The sequence below is a fragment of the Carlito syrichta genome, unplaced genomic scaffold (genome assembly GCF_000164805.1).
Source record: "Carlito syrichta isolate Samal-C Ts95f unplaced genomic scaffold, Tarsius_syrichta-2.0.1 Scaffold305651, whole genome shotgun sequence".
Classification (NCBI taxonomy): domain Eukaryota; kingdom Metazoa; phylum Chordata; class Mammalia; order Primates; family Tarsiidae; genus Carlito; species Carlito syrichta.
The window spans coordinates 8,997-20,423 of record NW_007249747.1 but is presented as its reverse complement, the minus strand read 5'-3'; the positions used below and the strand labels follow the sequence as shown (position 1 = coordinate 20,423).

Genomic DNA, 11,427 nt, shown 5'->3' with positions numbered 1-11,427 from the left:
GTCTTACATACAGTCATGTATTAGGGTAAACAGTTAAGCCTCTGTAATGGAGTTTGAGCAATTTGATGTCTTCCAGAACATAGAATAATCTTGAGGTGAGTGCCCAGGTTGGTGAGGGTGACTGCCTTGCCTCACTTGCTTATTCAGAAGCACTAGTTTTTTCCCATCTTGTTCTTCCATCGTACCCTAGGATACAGTCCTTGTCTAGGTTGTCCTTGGACCAGCTCACAAGAAGGTAAAGAGACAGTAAAAGTGCTCACACAGTGTCCTAGCTCAGAAATGGCACTTCCTTTCAAATTGTTTCCATGAGAACTTAGTCATATGGCCATATCCAGCCACAAAGGAGATTGGGAAGTATAACGTAGCTGGGCAGTCAAGTACTTGACTACTTTTACTATGGAAGATGACAACTAGTGTCTTTGCCACAACTAGTATATATGAAGCTATTTAATTTTCTTAGTATATTTCTGGGATGCTTTTTAATTAACATTTTTGTTTAGCAAAAAACTATAATACAATGAGTAAATTATTTTGTGAAGTTGTGGGTAAAAATGCTAAGGATAGTATATTGAAAGACAGGTATTAAAATTAATTGGAAACCTAAAACTAACCAGTCCTAACTAATTACACCTTTGTCTCCTCTAAGTATAGTTGAAGAATCATTACAACTTTGCGAAACTCTAGTTTTTTAGAAGCACTTAGGTACCCGTTAGTCACTAGTGACTGTCCTCTTTTTCAGAGGAGTAGCGTAGTCAGTAAACTGTCCAGTAGAGGAAGCTCCTTCTCAAATTCATCAGGCCTCTTGGGTTTTGAATTCTTATTTTAAATCCCCCAATTTGGCCATGTGTCAGAATTGCCTGGGGTCCTTGTTCAAAATGTAAGTTCAGACCCTATCCTCTGGAGAGTCTGATGGTTAATGTCTCTGAATCTGAATTTTTAACAAGCCCCTCAGGGTGATTGTGATACAGCTGCCGGTAGTGTGGGATCCACTACCTTATATAGTCCATGCCTCAATTGCCTTGCATGTGAAAGTATGTAGTTAATTCCTGCCTGGCTACCGTTCCTCCCAGGGTTCAGAGAACATGAAATGAGTTGTATTTGAAGTTATTTCATAAATTAAAAAGTACACATGTAAATGTTTACTTAAGTGTTTCTAAAAAATGTTAGATTACTAATCAAGTCTTACATGAGGTACTGTGCACAATGGCCCTAAGAGGTAAGAGCTATTATCCCCATTTAGAAATAAGCTGTGAAATAACAGGTAGAAATCTACACGTTTGGATTTTGCATAATTGAACAGGGATTCAGAAAAAAAGTTATTTGTGCAATATAATTACCAGTAGCAGGAAAAAGTACATAATTTTTTTTTTTGAGTTGGAGTCTCACTCTGTCACCCAGACTGGAGTGCAGTGGCCACTCCCGGCCACTGCAGCCTCGACCTACTGGGCTCTGGCGATCCTTCCGCCTCAGCCTTCCAAGTAGCTGGAACTACAGGCACGCACTACCACGCCCGGCTAATTTTTGATTTATTGTGGAGATGAGGTCTTGTCAAGTTGCCCAGGCGGGTCTTGAACCACAGGCTCAGGCAATTCACTCACCTCATCCTCCCAAAGTGCGGGATTACAGGCTGAGCCACCGAGCCCGGCAAAAGCTACATAATTGACAGATTCTTTTGTTTTCACACAGTTTATAAGATACCGGGTGTATCTTATATACAGCTTGACGTTGTCAGTTAAATACTATACATGTTCAGTGTTATCTGTGTGGAAGACCATGTTTTGCACTTTGGTGATGCCAAGCTGACATAGTCTCTGCCCATAAGGAAGATACAACTTAGTAAAGGAGAGAAAACTTAAAAACAAATAATGATAATGTTCTTAAGAATTATTTCCTTTTTAGGAATGAACCCTACAGCCATAAGAGGACAGATTGTGAATAAGATGTACAAGTTCAGAGGGAGGGAGAGGCCATGTGAGGTGATCCTTTTGGAAGAGCACAGCTTGAGACAGAGGGGAAGACTTCCTTTTTTTTTTAAACCATGGAGAGAACAGTGTCAGTTACTAGGAGGACTCTTTCCCCTAGTGCAGGTGCCAGGACCTTGTTGGCAAGTAAAATGGTAGAGGTTAGGGATATGTCCCCGCCCCTGAAGTAAGGGAAACAGACTAAGATTGGTTATGCAGACTGTGTGTTAGGCATTTTATGTATGTCACTTTTATCAATCCCAGAAGTCCTGTAAGTTGAGAGAGACAGTATCTTTTAGTGGAAAGAGCATGGGATTTTCTTTTCTTTTTTTTTTTTGAGTCGGAGTCTCACTCTGTTGCCCAGGCTGGAGTGCATTGTCTCGCTGCTCACGGCCACCACAGCCTCGACCTGCTGGGCTCAGGCAGTCCTTCCGCTTCAGCCTTCCAAGTAGCTGGAACTACAGGCACATGCCTCCATGCCCGGCTGATTTTTCTTTTTCCTTTTTTTTGAGTTGGAATCTCCGCCGCTCAGGCTAGAGTGCAGTGGCATGCTCACGGTCACCCCAGTGTCGACCTGCTGGGCTCCTGCAATCCTTCTGCCTCAGCCTTCCAAGTAGGTGGAACTACAGGCGCGCGCTACCATACCTGACTAGTGTTTGATTTATTGTAGAGATGCCGTCTCTCCAAGTTGCCTGGACTTGTCTCCAACCTGCTGGCTCAGGCAGTCCACTCGCCTTGGCTTCCCAAAGTGCTGGGATTATAGGCGTGAGCCACTGCGCCCAGCTGAGCATGGGATTTTTTTTGGGGAGGGGGGTTCTGCAAAGGCTTTATTGGGGGCCGGGAGGCTTAGTCTTTCTTGGCCACCGCCTTTCTCATGGCTGTCAGGACGTTGCTCAGCTCCCCATGCTTCCTCTTGGTGTGGATGTGTGTCCCTGCCAGTTTCTTGATGAACTTGAGCAGACGCCTACTTGACCTCGGAGACCTTGAGCAGCTCCATGGCGTGCCCCTCGTAGCAGGCGACGTCGCACACCTCTCGGATCATGTCCTGCACGAACTTGGTGTGCTTGGTCAGGCGCCTGTGGCAGCGGCTGTGCCTTGGCTTGCTCACATTCTTGGTCACCTTGTGGCTCTTGCTGAGGCCCACGGCCATGGGGTTGTGCAGGGCCGTGGCTGCTGCTTTCCAAAAGCTACTGCGGCAGAAGGACTCTGGCATGGGATTTTTAAAGCCTAAAAGTTGTTGGTAATGGTGGGCCCAAATGTGGATTGTGCGTAGATACTGAAATATAAGTGGCTTTTCCTGTTGCAGAAGTTTCATAAGACACATCAGACTCTTCTTCCTTTTCCAGCACTTTAAGTTTGGCTTGGTTTTAACAAGAGTGTAATTGCTGCTAACCCATTATGACATTAGGGATAGAGATTGTCAAGCTGGAGGGTGCGGACAGGGGAAGAACAGTGTGGGAACCCTGCAACATTTGCTAGTATGGGACCTTCACCGGAAATATAAAAGTTGACTTACTTGACAAATATTATACCAGGAAAAGGAGTGACAAAAAGACAAATACAGTTTGTGCCTTCATGTTGTTGACAGTCTTGGTTTGGTATTTTAGCATTTGCTGTTCGTAATAGAATATGTGAGAACTTTTTTGACCAGTACTTTTGAAGATTGAGTAGCACAGTGTTGGGTTCCACTGAGCATGAGAGTGGTGGAGATTTTACATTATGTCTTTTTAAAGCTTGAAGGTACAGTAAGTCTCCTACGTACAAATGAGTTTTGTTCCGAGAGTGTGTTAATAAGTCCAACAGAGTTAGCTTAGGTAGCCAACTGACATAATCGGCTTTATAGTACTATACTGTAGTAGGTTTATAATACTTTTTATACAAATGATACATAAAAATCAAACAAAAATAAAACATGTTTTATTCTTATAGCACAGTACCTGGAAGAGTACAATAGTACAGTTTAGTACAACAGCTGACATACTACAAGTGAACAGGCAAGAAGAATTACTGACTGGAGGAGGGGAGGGAGGTGGGAGATGGTAGAGCTGAAGGATCATTAGCAATAGATGATGGAGGGCAAGCTGCAATTTCACTCATGCCTGATGTTGATGGCACAGCTTCTGGTGCCTTGCTGGATTCAATTCCATCTACCTTCTTGAAAAAATGATTCAGTGATGTCTCTTTTTTTCTTGTCATAGATGACACGGTACCACTGGATTGCATTCTAAATGGCTGCTATAACCTTTCTGTTTGGGTCCTGTTCTGTGTTAGGGCCCTGTACCTCAAAAACCAAGAGTGCCTCCTCAAAGAAAATCCCCTTGTCATTTCCTTCATTGTGAATCTTTTAGCTTCTTCAGTGACTTCTTCCTCTTGTCTCTCTTCATCCTTTCTCTGAGCTTCCAATTCCATCAGGTCTTCATTAGTAAGCTCCTCGTGTTGCAGAGCAAGGAGTTCAATGAAGTTATCCTCTTGCAGATCTAGCTCCAACTTCTTGCTGAAGTTCAGTTCACTAAGTTGCTGAAGAACTCTTGGGACTCTTTATCCACCTTCTCAAATCTATGAAAATCATGAACAGACTGTAGGCAAAGGTTCTTCTAAACCCCGTTCGTGGTGACAGCCATTAACTTGTGCCAAGCAAAGCCAATGTTTTCTATGACCTTGTAGATGTTATAATCCTTACAAAATTGTCCCAAGGTTGTTTTTGATTCATTACTCGCCTTTACTGCCTGATGAAAAGTGTGACGTAAATAATATTTCTTGAAAGTTGCTATAACTCCCTGGTTTGTAGGTTGGATGAGCAACTTAGTATTTGGTGGCAGATGCTCTATTTTGACTTTGGGATGAATTGTTGAGCAGCAAAAGATTGTTGAATGCTAAATTTAAGTCGTGGAAAAACCAGTCCTGGAAAATAGCCTGTGTAACCCAGGCTTTGGGGTTACTCTTCCACACAACAGAAAGAGAGCCCTTGGCTAGTATTAAAAGATGCACCCTCTGATTCTTCACCATGTTCCTTCTTCAAGTCTTCATAAAGGCTGTTAGCTTTCTCTTGAATCAGCATTAAGCTGATGAGACTGGATGCTGGAGCTGATTCTGCTTTCACACATTGGGAAGTTTCTCCATCTCTTCGTCACTTTTCCTTGCTTCTTTGATACTATTGTCGACATCAGTACAGCAGACTTCACATGTTCTAAGATCTTGTTCTTGTTCTTTAGAATCGTGCCAATGATTGATTGATTAATGCTGGAGAATAAGTGACAAACACTATCTTTTTGCCCTGCTCCACTCATTATTTTCACTTTTCTTTCCGTCATTATCACTTGGCGCTTCTTGGGAGCACCAGCTATATCACCGCTGCTTTTATGCTTGCTTCTGGACGTCCTGGATTTGAAATGAAGATTACTGTATTACTATACACTATATAGTACTGTACTGTAAAGTACACAAAAGCACAACAACTTGTAGAAGATGCACACACTTGGCAATGTATGCAAGACATGTGATCAAACTTAATATGATTAGACATGTGAATGCACGTTAGCATCTTTGAAAGTTTGCAACTTGAAGGTTCGTATGTAGGGGACTCACTGTACTCATCAAAAAGTAGTAAGATTACAGATTATCCCAAGTGAGGTATTGACATACATTAAGCACAGTTTTTCATCCAAGAATGTGAATTACCCAAGAATACAAATAATAGATTAGAGTGTATTTCATAGGTGATATTTGTAGAATGTGTATATTTCAAGAAGATCTGAAAATGTTTTTCTGACCTCCTTGTATTAGTTTCCTGTAACTGCTGTAGCAAATTACTACAAATGTAGCAACTTAAAAACAACAATAATTTATTCTCTCACAGTTCTGGAGGCCAGAAGTCTAAGATCAGCCTCATCGAGACCAAATCAAGGTGTCTACTGGACCAGGGCTGTGTTTCCTCAGGAGACTCTAGGAGAGAATTTGTTCCTTGACTATTCTAGCATAAGGGAAATGCAAATTAAAACCACAGCGCGATAACATTTTACACCAGTTAGAATGGACATTATTTAAAAACAACAACAACAACAAAACCAAACAAAAAAAGAGCAAAAAACAGCAGATGTTGGCATGGAAACGATAAAAGGAACGCTTACGCACACTGTTGGTGGGAATGTAAATTAGTACAACCTTTTTGGGAATTAGTACAGAGATTTTGCAAAAAACTAAAAGTAGGACTACCATTCCATCTAGTAATCCGACTACTTGGCAACTACCTAAAGGAAAAGAGGTCGTTGTACAAAAAAGATGTGAAATGTCCATCAACTGATCAGTGTGTAATGAAAATGTGATGTATATACACCATGGTATACTATTCAGCTGTAAAAAAGAACAAAATAATGTCTTTTATAGCAACTTGGATAAAATTGGATGCCAGTGGTTTTCAACATTCCTTGACTGGTGGGTGTCACTTCTTGACTTCTGGTTGTCAGCATTACTTGACATGTGGCCACCTCACCCCAGACTCTCCCTTCATGGTCACATTGCCTTCTCTTCTATCTATGTCAGATCACTCTCACTCTTTCCCTTTTTCTTATAAGGACACTTATGATGGCATTTAGAGCCCACCTTGGTAATACAGAATAATCTCATCTCAAGAGTCTTAATGACATTGGCAAAGAACCTTTCTCCAAATAAGATGGCATTTATAGGCTTTAGGGATTAGGATGTGGATGTCTTTAGGGGAGCCATTTTTCAGTTTACCACACTCCTATAAATTATCTGGAAAAAGCTGGGCTCGGTGGCTACGCCTGTAATCCCGCACCTTTGGGAGGCTGAGGTGAGTGAATTGCCTGAGCCCGCGGGTTCGAGACCCGCCTGGGCAACTTGGCGAGACCTCATCTCTACAATAAATCAAAAAATTAGCCGGGCGTGGTAGTGCGCACCTGTAGTTCCAGCTACCTGGAAGGCTGAGGCGGATGGATCGCCCGAGCCAGCAGGTCAAGGCTGCGGTGGCCAGGAGCGGCCACTGCACTCCAGTCTGGGTGACAGAGTGAGACTCCAACTCAAAAAAAAAAAATTATCTGAAAAAGTGCAGGAAGGTTGCTTTTTGAAATAGTAACTTTTAGATACCTCATAAGTATACCTCTAGCTATAATAATAATACACGATATATTTTGTAACTTTTCAGTGTTAAATTGATCTGAATTTTGGTTCCAAATTGGGAAGCAGCTCTCTAAATTTTGCAACCTTACATAGTATTTGTAAACAGTGGTTTTGAGCTACTTTTCTTTAAATAATGGAAGTTATTGTTCTTTTAGGGTTAATGCAAGCTGATGGTGGTGTTTTCTTTCAAGTATTCATTGCAAATGAGTCTAAATTTAGGGGAAATGATGTAAATGACTGGGATTTACTTCAGCAATCTAGGTAGTTTATTTACTGAGAAGGTGCAGATTGCAGGAGAGTAGCAAGAAATATACTATGATTCTACTTGATTGGACTATAGTTTTATTATGCTATATTGTAGGTAATTAATTTTGGACTGGTGTCATATAGCACATTTTTAATAAAAGGTGAATATATATTTAATGGTGTCATTATAAAAACATTGGAGTGGAAGATGCCAGTGGAGAGTTTTTACAGTCATGAGCTAGTCCTGTGTGTGTTAAATTTAATACTTGATTTTTTTCTTGAACCTACCTATTCTTTGTTATCCTTTAAGAAATAGATTCTGCCGGGCTCGGTGGCTCAGCCTGTAATCCCGCGCCTTTGGGAGGCTGAGGTGAGTGGATTGCCTGAGCCCACGGGTTCGAGACCCGCCTGGGCAGTGAGACCGTATCTCTACAATAAATCAAAAAATCAGTCGGGCGTGGTAGCGCGTGCCTGTAATTCCAGCTACTTGGAAGGCTGAGGCGGAAGGATCGCCGGAGCCTAGCAGGTCGAGGCTGCGGTGGCCGGGAGCGGCCACTGCACTCCAGTCTGGGTGACAGAGTGTGACTCTAACTAAAAAAAAAAAAAATAGATTTTTCCCTTTTATTTCTTTAAACATCTTAAGATATATATATTGAAGTACTTTTCAGGTAGTCTTGTTATATCTGGTTTCTTGTGTGTGAAATTTGGTTACATAACTGCTGAATCTCTTGTGATGAAGGATTCTTTGAGTGTTTTGTAATTACTGTGTATGAGCTCTTCACATGAACTTTGGAAGGTATTCTACATTTTGAGGGATGTGCTTATGCATTACACATCTGTTTTCAGATCTTTAGAATCAATATTGTTCCTTGTTCCACTGTACACTGACATGTTACACTTCCCATTCTCCATTTCCCAAATGTAATAACTGAAAACAGTTTCAAATTTATTTCACTTGTCCTTCCTTTGTGCAGTTGTTGTCGTGTTTTTTATTCTTATTTATACATTATATACAATTTTATTTTTTGCTTTAAGTTCATTTTTTATTTAATACTTTTCTTTATCTTAATAGCTTTCGGGGTGCAAATGAGTTTTGTTTACACGGCTGCTTAGTATAGTGGTGAAGAAGTCTGGATTTTAAGTGTATTCATCACTCCCATTAGTGCATACTGTACCCAGGAGGTCATTTTTTATCCCTACCTTCCTTCCTCTTCTTTCCCTTCTGAGTCTTTAGTGTCCTTTATGCCATTCTGTATACTTTTGCAGATCATCAGCTTAACTCCTACTTATTTTTCTGTGTTAATTCACTTAGGATAATGTTCTCCAATTCCATCTAGATTGCTGTAAAAGACATTATTTTGTTCTTTCTATGACTGCATAGTATTCCATGATGTGTGTGTGTGTGTGTGTGTGTGTGTGTGTGTGTGTGTGTGTGTGTACCGTATTTTCATTATCTGCTGATCAGTTGATGGGCATTTAGGTTGATTTCACATCTTTGCAATTGTGAGTTGTGCTGTTATAAGCATGTGAGTGCAGGTGTCTTTTTTGTATAACAAACTCTTTTCCTTTGGGTAGTTACCAAGTAGTGGGATTGCTGGATCAAATGGTAGGTCTACTTTTAGTTCTTTGGAGAAATCTTCATACTGATTTCTGTAAAGGTTGTACTAATTTACGTTTCCACCAATAGTGCATAAGTGGTCCCTTTTCATCACATCCATATCAACATCTATTATTTTTTAATACTGGCCATTCTGACTGGTTTACATTTTAATTTTGGTTTTAATTTGGTTATCTTTAATTTTTAATTTAATTAAATTTTAAATTTTAGATCAATTAAATTTTAATTTAATTGGTTTTAATTTAATTAGTTTTAATTGGTTTTAATTTGCATTTCCCTGACAAAAGTGATGTTGAACATTTTTTCATGTGTTGGCCATTTGTATATTTTCTTTTGAGATATATTTGTTCATGTCATTTGCCCACTTTTTTTTTTGAGTTGGAGTTTCACTCTGTCGCCCAGACTGGAGTGCAGTGGCTGCTCCCGGCCAACGCAGCCTCGCCTGCTGGGCTCCGGCGATCCTTCCGCCTCAGCCTTCTGAGTAGCTGGAATTACAGGCATGTGCTACCATGCCTGGCTGATTGTTTGATTTATTGTAGAGATGAAGTCTTGCTGCCCAGGCAGGTCTCGAACCCGCGGGCTCAGGCAGTCCACTCACCTCAGCCTCCCAAAACACTGGGATTACAGGCTGAGCCACCGAGCCTGGATTTTTTTTTTTTTTTTTTTTTTTTAATAAATAGAGACAGTGTCTTGCTATGTTGCCCAGGCTGGTTTTGAACTCCTGGCCTCAGTGATCCTCTTGCCTCTCAGCCTCTCAAACCTCTGGGATTACAGGCATGGCATGGCTATTAGCCACTTGCCTTCTGATTTGTGATGAATACTGTTTTCTTTCTCCTAAGAGTATTAATTTTTGTTTTAGATTCTGATTGGTCACTTTAAATTTGTGTAGGCTTGGTTTTGTACTTTATTAAGGCAAGATCTATGTAAAGCTCAAGTTGATTCCTAACTCTCTAATATAGTGGGGCATGACTTCCAAATTGGGTCTTTCTGTGGATCTTGTCTTGATTTGGCTTTAGGCATTAATAGTACTGATCTGACAGGCTGTCTTTAGAGTGTGGTTCTTGTTCTTGAAAGGAGGAAGGGAATGTTGAGGTGTGTGTTGTGGTTCTCTAGAGACAACCAAAATGAGATAGATGTATATATAAATAAAATATAAAATGATTTATTGTAAGGAATTGGCTCATGTAATTATGGAGAGCGAGCAGTTGTATATACACACATGCTTAACCAGACTGATGCTTGACCAACTATCTGGGCACCAAATGTGTCGGCATCCTTTGGCCCAGTCAAGTAGGCACATAAAATTAACTGTCTCAAGGTGTCTGTGAGATTTCTCTTCTTTGACTGGACAGGGACTCCAAATCCTTGTTCTGTTCTCAGCCTCTAAACAGTCACTCTATGCTTCAAGTGATTTCACTCTGCCCATGTGCATTCTTGTCCTCATTGGTCCTCTACGCAGAGTTTGGCGATCTCCTTCTACACCACTCTTTTCTCTCTGGTGCCTTGCCCCCTCTAAGATTCTAGTTGCTTCAGCTGCCTGAACTCTTAATCTTTACCTTCATGTCAGAAAACCTTTGCTTAAACACCAGCCCCCTCTGCCATATTGGGAATTGTCCCCAGAGAACCAGGGCATTGTAGACCCTTTATTCAGGGACCCATGATTTCGTGCTGCCATTTGTTGATTGTCAGAAGACAGTTGCCTCAAATATTTTGTTCAGTTTTATGATTGTTTACGGTGGGATGTTTACAGTGGGAATGCCAGTCAGTACCAGTTATTTTCTCATAGCCAGAAGCCAGGATATTTGAGGATTACTATTTAATACCTGTTAGGCGTACAGCTCCTTTTCAGATGCTTGGGGGAATATAAAGATTAATATAATTAGGTTCCTGTTGAGCAGGGGTGGGATGGAATTGTGAAGTATAATGTATGTATTCAGAGAAGTTCAGTATAAACAAGTATCCAGTTTCAAGATTTCAAAATACAATTTTGCTCTTATGGCACGAGCATTCTCAGAGCGTACAAAATCTAATGGTAACAAAATAGGCTCAGTGGTGAGGCAATTTTCTTTTAAATTTTAACTGTTCTCTTGATTCTATTTCATGGGGTAGACAGATATTAAAATGTTCTAGTGATGTGGGCTTTGGGGCAAAGATGAGACCAGTTGAGTGGACTCTAGAGCTGTTGAACCTCATTTTCCACTTGGTGTTGTACTCCTGGTTAGGACCGATGCTGTGGATACCAGGCTCTGCAGAAGTGACTGACTACTCTCTTATAGCATTGTACTTATGCTTGGTGTTAGTCCTGTTTACTTGAACTGCAGGGAGTACATCATTTCATTGTTGCAATTATTTGAAAGCATCTGTTTATGACTTCTTCAGTTTTTCATTGTCTTGACGGAACAGCGTTAGTACTTCCAGATCTCCACCCACTATTACTTTCTCGGAAGTTTTGAACTTTCTCACTGC

General features: G+C 40.8%; 1 pseudogene; it reads right to left on the bottom strand.

Annotated features, from left to right (window-relative positions):
- Positions 1-2,807: 2,807 nt before the first annotated feature.
- LOC103264413 lies at positions 2,808-3,174 on the bottom strand (annotated as a pseudogene).
- Between the last annotated feature and the right edge of the window lie 8,253 nt (positions 3,175-11,427).